Source organism: Schistocerca americana, chromosome 7 (genome assembly GCF_021461395.2).
Source record: "Schistocerca americana isolate TAMUIC-IGC-003095 chromosome 7, iqSchAmer2.1, whole genome shotgun sequence".
Taxonomy (NCBI): Eukaryota; Metazoa; Arthropoda; class Insecta; order Orthoptera; family Acrididae; genus Schistocerca; species Schistocerca americana.
This window is the reverse complement of record NC_060125.1, coordinates 100,973,514-100,987,239: the sequence shown is the minus strand read 5'-3', so window position 1 is coordinate 100,987,239 and position 13,726 is coordinate 100,973,514. Positions and strand designations below refer to the sequence as shown.

The 13,726-nt window shown below is 47.2% G+C and overlaps 1 pseudogene; it reads left to right on the top strand.

The window, feature by feature from the left end:
• Positions 1–202: 202 nt before the first annotated feature.
• On the top strand, positions 203–320 carry LOC124623348 (annotated as a pseudogene).
• The last annotated feature ends 13,406 nt before the right edge of the window (positions 321–13,726 follow it).

Sequence of the window (13,726 nt, the reverse complement as noted above, 5' to 3'; positions counted from 1 at the left end):
AAGGAAGTGTTATTTACTATGTTAATAGAGGAATTAGACGTATATGCTTGAATATTCCGACCAGAAATTAATTATCAAAAGTGCAGCCTACATCTCTGCTCCAAAAACGATACGACGACTTCAATTAACTTCATAGAGTGGGTTTATCAGCGTAAAAGATATTATTAACCAATCTAAATTGATGAAAAGTATATACTAGGCGGCCAACGGCCTTGCCGCAGTGGTAACACCGGTTCCCGTCAGATCACCGAAGTTAAGCGCTGTCGGGTTGGGCTAGCACTTGGATGGGTGGCCATCCGGTCCGCCAAGCGCTGTTGCCAAGCGGGGTGCACTCAGCCCTTGTGAGGCAAACTGAGAAGCTACTTGACTGAGAAGTAGCGGCTCCGGTCTCGGAAACTGAGATACGGCCGGTAGACCAGTGTGCTGACCACATGCCCCTCCACATCCCCATCCAGTGACGCCATGGGCTGAGGATGACACGGCGGCCGGTCGGTGTCGTTGGGCCTTCATGACCTGTTCGGGAGGAGTTTTATGTATTAGGCCTATAAATAGACGAAAACCAGTCTAATTAAATTTTTTAAGAGAGGATTTTTATTTCTGGTGAAATTATTTAAAAAAAAGATTAATGCTTCACTGATTGTCTTGAATGCTTAACTCGTCATTATCGGTGGTTTTTAGGACAATGGGAATAAACGGTTAAGATTTCGACGATTATTGATAGTTATATTAAAAAATTGCTTCCTTTCTACAACTTTATCTATGCTGCATAGTGTAGAACAGTTAAGAACATGTAATCAGTGGTATTGAAAACAACAGAGTTGCCTCGCCGGGTACAACAATTCGTATACGTTTAATCTGCTTCCGCACTACATTGAATGGCCGATGGCATACCTTATGTTGTGGCGTAGCAAGACAGCCACGCCACGGAAGTAGCCGAAAGGCACGCGCTAAGCTCACGCAGATGGGCGTGAGGTCTGAAACAGGATATGTAATGAATGCTATAAAGAAAAGTACGTAGCTTCTGGAATACCTAACTTTAATCCATACTTGTGGTACATCGCTCTTGACGATACAAGTGAGACTCTGTAGATACATGCAATGTTACCAATGGCGCCTTGCTAGGTCGTAGCCATGGACTTAGCTGAAGGCTATTCTAACTATCTGCTCTGCAAATGAGCGAGGCTTCGACAGTGTGCATCGCTAGCTACGTCGTCCGTACAACTGGGGCGAGTGCTAGTCCGTATCTCGAGACCTGCCTTGTGGTGGCGCTCGGTCTGCGATCACACAGTGGCGACACATAGGTCCGACATGTACTAATGGACCGCGGCCGATTTAAAACTACCACCTAGCAAGTGTGGTGTCTGGCGGTGACACCACATTCCTCCCCCGCAAATCGGCGAACGGTCGTGTTATAAGGCTTCCGCCCGCCGTGGGGAGGACCCCATGTTGACGTATGTGATGAGGTGGGGAGCCTAAAAACAGGCGAGGCTGTGCCACCCGCACCCGGCCATTCGGTCCGAGGGGAGCTAGGAAACGCCTGAAAACCTAGTCCAGGGTGCACGTCAACATGCGGTGTATGCGCCCGTAAAGAGACAGGAGGGGCCGAAGGGTCGACCTCCATTGCGTCGGGGTACCCGACGCACGAAGACGCCATGTGGTCCGGAGCGGGCAAGACTTCCATGGCGGAGGACAGCTGGTCACAGGAAGCGATCGGCGGCGCGTGACCCAGGGAGGCGCTTGGCGGCTGCAGCGAAGCGTCCACTGCGGGCGGCGCCGGCGGCAGAACAGGCGGCGGCGGCTGCGGCGGCGCGTCGCCATGGGGCAAAATGAAAGGCATCGTCGGTAACACCTGGGGATGAGGCGAGCCAGTAGATGGGTCCCCAGGGCGCTGACCGGACGGCACCGTCGCTGAAAGCAGACGGGGAGCGGCAGAACCCGTGCGACGAAAGAGGCGCAGCTGATTGAGATACCAACGCACCTCACCAGAGGCCCCCAAAACCAAATACATCGCGCGGCCGAGGCAGCGAAGAATGCGCCCTGCGAGCCAACGCCGTGAACCTCGATAGTTGCGATAGAATACAACGTCGCCTGGAGCAAAAGCAGAAGTCTGCCGCTGCACAGGAACCTGATGCGTTGGGTGCAGCAAAGACATCAAGGTTCGATGAGGACGACCATGGAGCAACTCAGCCGGCGAGTGACCATCTCGGGGCTGAGAGCGATACGATGACGAAAAGAGATAACAACGCGTCCTCCCGAGAATGCGACTCTTTCAACTTCAACATCTGTGACTTGAAAGTCCGGACCAATTGTTCAGCAGCACCGTTTGACTGAGGCGAAAACGGCGCGGATGTCAGATGTTGAATACCATTGGCCTGGCAGAATGACTGAAATTCTGCGGACATGAATTGTGGGCCATTGTCGGAAACAATAGTCTGCGGAAGACCTTCAATGTAAAAGATAGCAGACAACGCTTGGATGGTGGCAGTTGACATCGTGGAAGACATCCGGACAACAAAAGGAAAATTACTGAAGGCATCTACCAGAACCAACCATCGAGCATTCCAGAATGGACCAGCAAAATCGATGTGCAAGCGTTGCCAAGGGGAAGTGGCTTTTGGCCATGCAAAGACTTTCCGCGGTGGTGTGGATTGTTGGTCGCCACACGCCATGCAAGAAGAACACATATTCTTAATCGCAGCATCTATTCCGAACCAAGTACAGTGCTGACGAGCAAGTTGTTTCGTTCGCACTATACCCCAATGTCCTTGGTGAAGAAGCCGTAAGACAGAGGACTGTAACGAACGTGGGACCACGACTCTGGACTGATCATTATCAGAACGCAACAACAAAACACCACGTCGAACAAAAAGTCTCTCCCTGTGAGCAAAAAATCGGCGAACCAACGAATCCTCGATCCGAGACTTTGACAAAGGCCATTGCGTAGCAACAAAACGCAAAACGGTAGCAAGGACAGGGTCAGCAGCTGTGGCTGTAGCTACATGACGAAAATCAATCGGAAACGATTCGACCACGTCATCGGTTTCCGCATCAATGAACATGCAAGAAAGTTCGGAAGAATCGAATGCTCTATCCTCAGCAACAGGCAAACGGGACAACGCATCGGCGTTTCTGTGCTTAGCCGTGGACCGATACACGATATCGCAGCGGTACTGCGAGAGGAAAATAGACCAGCGAATGAATTTCTGCGCTGTACGCGGAGGTACAGGCTTGTTCGGATGAAAAAGCGACGTCAAAGGTTTGTGGTCTGTGATGATGGTAAAGTGACGACCATACAAGAAATCGTGAAACTTAGTAACACCAAACACGAGAGCCAAAGCTTCTTTCTCGATTTGTGAATAATTTCTTTGCCCTGACGAGAGCAATTTTGACGCAAAGGCAATAGGGCGATCGTGCGACCCATCTTTGTGCGCAAGCGCAGCACCGATCCCGAAATCCGATGCATCTACCATCAACAAAAGGGGTTTCTGGGGATCGAATGGCGTAGGGCAAGTATTAGAAAGCAACGCCGATTTCAACTGGCGAAAGGCGCGTTCGCATTCCGTCGTCCAGACGAACGAACACCTTTACGGCGTAAGCGATGAAGCGGAGCTGAAATGGAAGAGGCATGCGGGATAAAGTTGGCATAGTAGTTAATTTTTCCCAACACATTCTGTAGCTGCTTCAAATTCTGCGGCGAAGGCAAGTCTTGTATGGCACGGAGGTGCTCTGGACTGGGATGTATGCCTTGTGCATTTATGACATGTCCCAGATATGGTAAGTCACAAGCAAAAACCACACATTTGTCCTTCCGCAAGTGAAGACCATTTTGTCGCAATACTTGAAATAATGTTCGGAGATGTTCTAAATGTTCGTCTGCTGTCTTTCCGGAGATCACAATATCGTCCATATAGTTCGCAGCAGTAGGGACCGACGCACAAACAGTTTGTAAATATTGCTGAAACAATGCAGGGGCGGAGGCACACCCGAATGGCAGTCTTTTGAAGCAATAAAAACCAAGATGCGTGTTAACCACCAAGACGCGCTGGGAATCCTCGTCCACTGGTATTTGCAAGTACGCATCTGCTAGGTCCAACTTTGAAAAATATTGACCCGGGCACAGTTTATCAAAAAGATCTTCCAGGCGGGGTAAAGGATAAGTTGCAATCAGTAATTGTGGATTCACTGTTGCCTTGAAGTCCACACAAAGTCTCAATTTTCCGGAAGGTTTCGGCAAAATTACTAAGGGTGAGGCCCAGAGAGAAGCTTGCACACGTTCAATTACACCTTGTGATTCTAAATCGTGTAATGTTCTTGTGACCTCATCACGCAATGCGTGGGGAACATTGCGCGCTCGGAAAAATTTTGGTTGCGCGTTTACTTTCAGTTCCAAATGTGCTTCATAGTTCTTAGTGCAACCAAGGCCCAGTGCAAAAATGTCTGCAAATTCTTCACATAGCCGAGAAACACTGTCTGAAGGCACAGTCTGATTCACTGATAGGACCTGATTTACTATAGACATGTTAAACAATTGAAATAAATCTAAACCAAACAAGATCACTGCAGAAGAAGAATGAAGAACGTAAAACGACACAAGTTTTGTTTGTCCTTTATATGTTGCAAGAAGGCTGCACTGTCCTAACACAGGGATATTCTGACCTGAATAACTATTTAACTTAACATCTGCGGCACGCAACGGAGGTTTGCCCAGTTGTTTGTACGTGTCGTGATTGAGCAATGAAACTGCAGCTCTGGTATCGAGCTGGAATGGTATGACCTTGCCATTAAAGTCCAAATCTACAAAAAGTTTATTGTCCTGCTGACGACAAGAGCGACTGTCTCGTGCAATTTGAACTGATACAGGTACAGAAGCACTTGCGACTTGACGCGATTTCCTGCGACGTCGACACACAGTATTTGTGGGACGAACAGAGTCACTGTTAGAGACAGTGGCACTGGACGAAGTGGAATTAACTACATGAATGTCCATGGGCGAAGGTTCACGAGCCAGAGTATTCTTGGTTCGATTCCGGCGCGAAGCAAAGGGCTGGGAATGGTTGTGACTGTCTGATCTGAGCTTGTTCTGGCAAACACTTTGAACATGTCCTTTCTTATGACAGTAAAAGCAAATAGCTTGGCGTGACGGGCAATTGTCATGCGAATGTCGAGTAGCACACCGCGGGCATGATTTCACTGTATTTGTATGCTGGCGCGGCACACCTGGTTTAGAGTGCGGCAGCAGCTGCGTGGACGTGCGCGAGGGCAGTTTACCGGTCCGTGCAGCGCGCCCGGCGGGCCGGTTAATGTGACACACGGCCGGCGAAGTTTCAAATGATTCCTGTGCAAAGTCAAGTGTGTCTCGTCTATCTAATATGTCTATCACTTGCTGAAGGGAGGGATTAACTAGTTTCATAATCTGTTCCCGTATACGAACATCAGAAACGTTCTGTGCAATTGCATCACGTACCATTGTATCTGAATAAGGGAGTCCACATTCACACTCAAAAGCACAATCCCTAGTAAGGCCTTGCAATGTTGCAACCCACTCCCGATTAGTTTGACCGGCCGTACGTTTTGTACGAAAGAACGTATACCTTTTTGCAACTACATTAACTGTTTCCTTGAAATAGGCATCTAAAGCAGACAAAATCTCGTCGTAGGACAGAGTTGCTACGTCGCGTCGGGGAAATAATTTCACTATCACACGGTACGTTTGCACCCCTACACACGCCAATAAATGAGGCTGCCGCTCGTTACCTTGAATTCTGTAGGCGGCGAGATGAAATCCAAACTGGCGTGACCACTCCGTCCATGTTTCCTTAGCTGGTTCATAGGGACGAAATGGGGGTGCAACTGCATGTTGTGGCTGCGGCAGCGATGAAGCGGCGGTTGCCGCATCGTTTTTCAGTGCAAGTTGACCCTGGACGAACTGTCCAAGGGCATCCAATAACGCCTGCGTCTGCTGATTCTGCAAGCGATAAAATTCGGACAGTACATCTGGCGAAGCCATGACACAAGTAAATGTAAGCAATTAGAAAGAACAAGACCCTTTTTGGACTCGTCGCCAACTGTTGTGGCGTAGCAAGACAGTGACGCCACGGAAGTAGCCGAAAGGCACGTGCTAAGCGCACGCAGATGGGCGTGAGGTCTGAAACAGGATACGTAATGAATGCTATCAAGAAAAGTACGTAGCTTCTGGAATACTTAACTTTAATCCATACTTGTGGTACATCGCTCTTGACGATACAAGTGAGACTCTGTAGATACATGCAATGTTACTAATGGCGCCTTGCTAGGTCGTAGCCATTGACTTAGCTGAAGGCTATTCTAACTATCTGCTCTGCAAATGAGCGAGGCTTCGACAGTGTGCATCGCTAGCTACGTCGTCCGTACAACTGGGGCGAGTGCTATTCCGTATCTCGAGACCTGCCTTGTGGTGGTGCTCGGTCTGCGATCACACAGTGGCGACACGCGGGTCCGACATGTACTACCACCTAGCAAGTATGGTGTCTGGCGGTGACACCACACTTTATATGTTGCTCTCTCTCTACAACAAGCATATTGTATGCGAAGTATCAAATATCAGATAAGTTTTATAAATAACGTAAACTCAAACTGCGTTCAACCCAAGTAGCATAGATGTTCTGTGTTTCAGGATACGTTGCAATATACCTATATGTATATTATGTGGCATCAACATTGTTTACCTTGTATATCGAGAAAGTAACCGAAAAATGAAAGTTCTGGATCAGGATCCGAAGTGAAATGTGAACAGATAATAATTTTAAGGATCGCAGACGACGTAATAGTTACGACCGCCAGATAAGGATAAGGAAACGTAAAACAAAGTTCAGGTTGAGCAATACAACGGAAGTTTACTTAATATGAAGGTTGAGGAACACACGGTAGATGAAGAGAAAGCTTTTGTGTCGAGTCGATGCGACTCTAGACTTGTACCAGGGGAATCAAAGGAAAGGATGTTCTTTGGTGGCCGGTATCCTCTTTCTACAACACAATCTGCACACTTGTGTTAACAGGGCTCTTTATTAACCAGAACAGAAAGCTACTTATCTTTAAGCTAGTCCATGTCACGTGGTGCAAGCCCTTCCGTAACACTTCACTTTAGCCTCACTGCTGGTAAAGTACAAGCCTGCTGTGTACACTACTCTGGTCGCTATGTGCTGCCTGACTAGGACTCTGCCTGCGACTGCAAGTGACTGGGTTGCGACTGATGACTCGACTCGCTGACTCACTGGATGACTGGCTGGGACCCTCCGGTCCGTAGCAGTGATCCAAGTACTGGCGGTCGAGAGTGCGTTGGCCACGAGTTTCTTGCGAGTCTGTCTTTGGCTCCTCTCCTGATAGGGTCACTTGCTCTGGTGCCTACTATCGATCTTCTCGCAGCCTCTTTGCCAATTGGAGTGCTGGTGACAGCTTATGCCAGTACAAAATCAACCTCTACCTATGAAACTACATGGATAGTCAAAGCAGGGAATATGTAAAACGCTGAGCTGGGTAAGAAAAGAAAAATTCCTCCAAAAGTCAATTCTGCTGGTGTCACTGAGGAAGAAATTCCAGACACCGTAGACAAGGAGCACAGCGATGCATGAAAATGAAACGTAGACTAAAGGATACCTAAAGAAGAAGAACCCCAAAACATTTAAAATACAGTGAATAGATTAACTTTGTCTCTGCGGACTTCAGTCTGAAGACTCGTTTGATGCAGCTCTCCCCGCCAGTGTATCCTGTGCAAGTCTTTGCGTAAAGCATGCCACCTACATCCATTTGAAGCTGCTTAACGTGTTCAAGTCTTGGTCTCCCTCTACGACTTTTATCTCGAACACTTCGCTCCGTTATCAAATTAACGACTGCTTCACGCCTCGGGATACGTTCTGTCAACCGATCGCATCTTTTACTCAAGTTCTGCCACAAACTGGTATTTCCCCAACTCTAATTAGTAACTCTTTCACTACTGTGCAAGGCTACACGTCAGAAAAATACCTTCAGTATTAAATTAATGTTATATGTTAACAAATTTTAATTTTTCAGAAATGTTTTGCTTGCTATTACCGCTCCACGTTTAATGCACCTTCTACTTCAGAAATAGCCACTTACTTACCTAATCTAATTCCCTCAGCATCATTTGATTTCATTCGACTACATTCTATCGGCCGATATCCACTTTTGTTGATATTCATCTTGAAATCTTTCCAAGAAACTATCCGTTCCGTTCAATTGACATTACCAGTCCTTTTCCATCTCTAAGGAATCTGAAAACCTCAATACTTTTATTTCCTCTCTCTGAAATTTAATTATCTTTCTAAACTTCCCCTTGGTTTCCTTTAGTGATTGCTCAGTGGACAGGATGAATAACCAAGGACAGTCTACAACCATGTCTTACTCCCTTCTCACCGTTCGCGGTGGCGCAATAGTTAGCACACTGGACTCACATTCGGAAGGACGATGGTTCAAATCCCTGTTCGTTAGTCCATCCAGATTAAAATTTCGTTAATTTCCCTAAATCGCTCCTGGCAAGTGTCGAGATGCTTTCTTTGAAAAGGTCGCGGCCGATTTCCTTCCCCAGCCTTTGTAATCCGAGATTGTGCTCCGTCTCTAATGAGAACGCTGTCGACGAGACGTTAAACTCTAATCTTCGTTCCTTTCTTTTCAACTCGCTACTCACCCACCGGTTCCCTTTTGTGCCCTTCGAGGCTTACAACTGCAATCTCGTCTCCCGGTAACCTTTCACTCCTTGGTATTTTATCGCCGCTACCTTCGAAATTTAAAAGACTATATCTAGTCGACATTGTCGAAAACTTTCTGTAAATCTGGAATCTAGGTTTAGGTTTCTTCAGTGGTGAGGTCATTACTGCCTCGCGCGTTCCTACATTTTTCCAGAATGCGATCTGTGAGGTCTATAGCAGATTTTCCATTTTATGTGAGTAATTAGTACGTGTTTCGGAAACTGATGGTTCGATAACACAGAGATCTCTTAACACCTGCCTATGGAATCGTAATTACTGCACTTAAAGTCCGAAATGAAAGAAAGTACAAGAAAAAGTAGACGAGGAATCTGTGGGAAATCCTGACCAGGATGAGGGAACAGTTAATGTTATCTGCGTTACAACTGATAAAGTGACATTTGATAGAGCAGACTGGGATAAAAGTTTCATGGACAGACAAAAATTGTGTGTAAGAGATATATTGTGTAGTGGTTTCCTAGTCTTGGCAAATGTACTTTCTCACCTTGTTGGTTACTTACGTCAATTAGAATCTTCCCTTGGCGAATTCTGAATGCATCAGGTGTGGAGAGACAGGCTACCCATACAAGGATGCAATTCAATTGGTGACATCACAGTAGGTTTTGTTGGCTGGCCGGAGACAGTAATATGTACATCCTGCAGAGGCGTACCAATGCTGGGACAATGCACCGGGTTCCCCAAGAAGAGAGATCCTCCTGGAACCCGAAGGAAAGAAGGAAAAAAGGAATAAGGAAAAATTTAAATGGTGCATCAAACTGAAAAAACAGCAAAGTCCGTCAGCCATCTGGCTCGTGTAATTTTTTTTACTGGTATTAATCGACTTACGCAGATCAAGTGCCACTGCTGCTAAACATGCCATCTGGCGTTCGAAGTGACGGCTGAAATTGCTTGGTAAATGGCTCGTGTATGACGGAAGCGATGAGAGCGATCGATGGCAGATGATATTGCCAGCGATGTATAGTTTCCAGAAATATGGCTCTGAGCACTATGGGACTTAACATCTATGGTCATCAGTCCCCTAGAACTTAGAACTACTTAAACCTAACTAACCTAAGGACAGCACACAACACCCAGCCATCACGAGGCAGAGAAAATCCCTGACCCCGCCGGGAATCGAACCCGGGAACCCGGGCGTGAGAAGCGAGAACGCTACCACACGACCACGAGATGCGGGCGTGTATAGTTTCCAGTCACATTAGTGTGACCATCTGGCAAAAGGCTGTCTGCAGCGCGGGCCACTGTGAGACGTGCAGTAGGAGAGTCAGGGAGGTTCTGGAAGCTGCCGACAGGGATCTGGAGCCGTGCAGACTCCAGTACCGTGACCAGCTGTGATGGGTTTCACAGTTGAGGATCCGGGCGCGAACTGCCCGATCGAGGTGGTCCCACTGGGTTTAAATCCGGGGAGTTTGAAGGTCAGGGGAGTACACTAAACTCATTCTGGCTCTTCGAACCACGCACGAACACTGCAAGCTGTGAAACACGAGATTTAAAAAAAAAAAAAGGTTTTAGGGCGCAAAACTGCTACGGTCATTGGCGCCCGGTCTGTGAATTAGGAAAAGCTAAAAAAAACGAAACTGGAAACCAGCAGGAATGGGAGCAAAACTCAAAAAAGTGGGGAAACCATAAACAGATGGAAAGCTTAAAAAACCACTATAGAAGGGGGGTTGTTTGTCCCCCAAAAAGAGCTTCAAATTACTGATGTCATCTCACTGGCACTAATGAACTCGAGAACGCAATCGGCAGAGCGCGTGTCATCTGCTAAAATGGAAGATATATCAGGCGACAGCTGTAGACGGGCGCGTAACGGAGTAAAATAGGGGCACTCAAGTAAAAGGTGTCTCACCGTCCACAGTTGAGAGCAGTGGGGACAGAGGGGGGAGGATCGCCGCTTAAAAGATGTCTATGGCTACAAAGACAGTGCCCTATCCGGAGTCTAGCTAAAATTACCTCCTCCCGACGACGAGTTCGGGAGGAAGAGGTCCAAGCACAGGGAAGAGCTTTCACGTCCCGCAATTTATTATTGGGAAGTGTCGACCAATGTGCGTGCCATAAAAGAGCAACACGACGACATAAAACACTCCGTAGATCGGCGAAGGGAATCGTGCGAATAGCTGGCTGAAGAAGAGAGACTGCAGCCTTGGCCGCTATATCGGCCGCCTCATTTCCACAGATACCAACGTGTCCTGGGATCCGGAGGAAAGCCACAGAGACGCCCCCCAAGTGGAGCAAGTGGAGGCAGTCCTGAATCCGGTGGACCAGAGGGTGGACAGGGTACAGAGCTTGGAGACTGAGGAGAGAGCTGAGAGAATCTGAACAGATAACATACTGTATCCGCTGATGGCGACGGATGTATTGGACAGCCTGGAGAACAGCGTAAAGCTCCGCAGAATAAACCGAACACTGGTCGGGAAGCCGAAATCGATTTGGGGAAACACGAGATGCCGTCTTACTGAGGATGATGATGATGTCTGGTTTGTGGAGCGCTCAACTCCGCGGTTATCAGCGCCCGTACAAATTGCCAACTTTTACACAATCCAATTTGTACTCAGTCCAATCAAGCCACTGTCACTAATGATGATACTGATGATGATGAAATGATGAGGACAACACAAACACCCAGTCCCTGGGTAGAGAAAATCCCCAATCCGGCCGGGAATCGAACCCGGGACTCCGTGATCCAGAGGCAGCAGCGGTAGCCACTAGACCACGAGCTGCGGACCTCTTACCGAGGAAAAACAAACTGTATTTAGGGGTAGACACTGTCCCTAAAGATAGATACATACTTCTTTTCATCCATTGTGCCTTCCAGAATGACGACATCACCCAGGGGACGCTAAGAAAACATTTCCCAGACCATAATGTTGTGTCTAGACAAGACAGCCTAGACACAATGAGAGGAAGCCGAAAGGCACGCGCTTAAACTCACGCAGGCTGGCGTGAGGTCTGAAACAGGATACGTAAGTGAATGCTATAAAGAAAAGCACGTAGCTTCTGGAATACTTAACTTTAATCCATAATTGTAGAACATCTCTCGTTACGGTACATGCTTCATAATATTAATTATCAATTGAATACGGCGCCTTGCTAGGTCGTAGCAAATGTAGCTGAAGGCTATGCTAACTATCGTCTCGGCAAATGAGAGCGTATTTGTCAGTGAACCATTGCTATGAACGTCAGCTGTACAACGGGGGCGAGTGCTAGGAAGGCTCTCTAGACCTGCCGTGTGGTGGCGCTCGGTCTGCTATCACTGACAGTGGCGACACGCGGATCCGACGTATACTAATGGACCGCGGCCGATTTAAAGGCTACCACCTAGCAAGTGTGGTGTCTGGCGGTGACACCACACATAACGCTCTCTCCTCCGGCCTCGACCCTTCCGACAATCCAACGTCATCTGTCCGATGGAGCAAAAAACATGATTCATCTGGAGAGGCCACCTATCGTCACATAGTGAACGTCTCATCAAACAGTGGACGTCCAATTCTGGTGGTGTCGTGCAGATTCCAGCCTCCGTCGGCAGTGAACAGTAGTCAGCATGGTTGCATGAACCAGGCGTTCGCTGAACGGTCGTTGAGGAGGCACTGTTGGGAGCGCCCTGGTTCATCCGGACCATCAACTTGACAAAGTGGCGCGCCTGTTCGCCCGCAGCCGTCGTTCGTCGTTGTCATGTACGGCCAGTCTTGCACCACAGTTTCCCCCGGCACCGGTTTCGGATAGCGCCCTTTTGGTATACGCAGTATATTTTAACCACGGCGGCTCGCGAACAGTTTGCAGACTTAGCTGTGTCGGAAATGCTTCCACCCTTGGCCCGAAAGCCAACGACCTTGCTCTTTTGGATATCTGATAAATCACTCTATTTCTGCATTACGACATCGGCTGCACTACTTTCCGCGTCCTCCCGGTACGCTGTAGTAGCCTGCAGTGCTAGTGTTGCCATCTGTCGTCTGTGAGTGGTTACTCCACGCTGACTTGCCATTCTATATTCATGAAGAGGCAAAGTTACTTCTCTTTGCTGATGATACAAGTATAGTAATCACACATGACAAACAAGAATTAACTGATGAAATTGTCAATAATGTCTTTCAGACAATTACTAAGTGGTTCCTTGTAAACGGACTCTCACTGAATTATGATAACACACAGTACATACAGTTCCGTACAGTAAATTGTATGACGCCATTAATAAAAAAAATGGTTCAAATGGCTCTGAGCACTATGGGACTTAACATCTATGGTCATCAGTCCCCTAGAACTTAGAACTACTTAAACCTAACTAACCTAAGGACAGCACACAACACCCAGCCATCACGAGGCAGAGAAAATCCCTGACCCCGCCGGGAATCGAACCCGGGAACCCGGGCGTGGGAAGCGAGAACGCTACCGCACGACCACGAGATGCGGGCCATTAATAAATATAGACCTTAATCAAAAGCATATAGCTACTAAGGTGGAATATTCAAAATTTTTAGTTGTGTCCATTGATGAGAGATAAAATTGGAAGAAACACATTGATGATCTGCTGAAACGTTTCAGTTCAGCTACTTATGCAATAAGGGTCATTGCAAATTTTGGTGATAAACGTCGTAGTAAATTAGCTTACTATGCCTATTTTCACTCATTGCTTGCATATGGCATCATATTTTGGGGTAATTCATCACTGAGGAATAAAGTATTTATTGCACAAAAGCGTGTAATCAGAATAATAGCTGGAGTCCACCCAAGATCATCCTGCAGACATTTATTTAAGCATTTAGGGATATTCACAGTAGCTTCTCAGTATATATAGTCTCTTATGAAATTTGTTATTAACAACCAAACCCAATTCAAAAGTAATACCAGTGTGCATAACTACAATACTAGGAGAAAGAATGATCTTCACTATTCAAGATTAAATCTAACTTTGGCACAGAAAGGGGTGAATTATACCGCCACTAAAGTCTTTGGTCACTTACCAAATGGTATCAAAA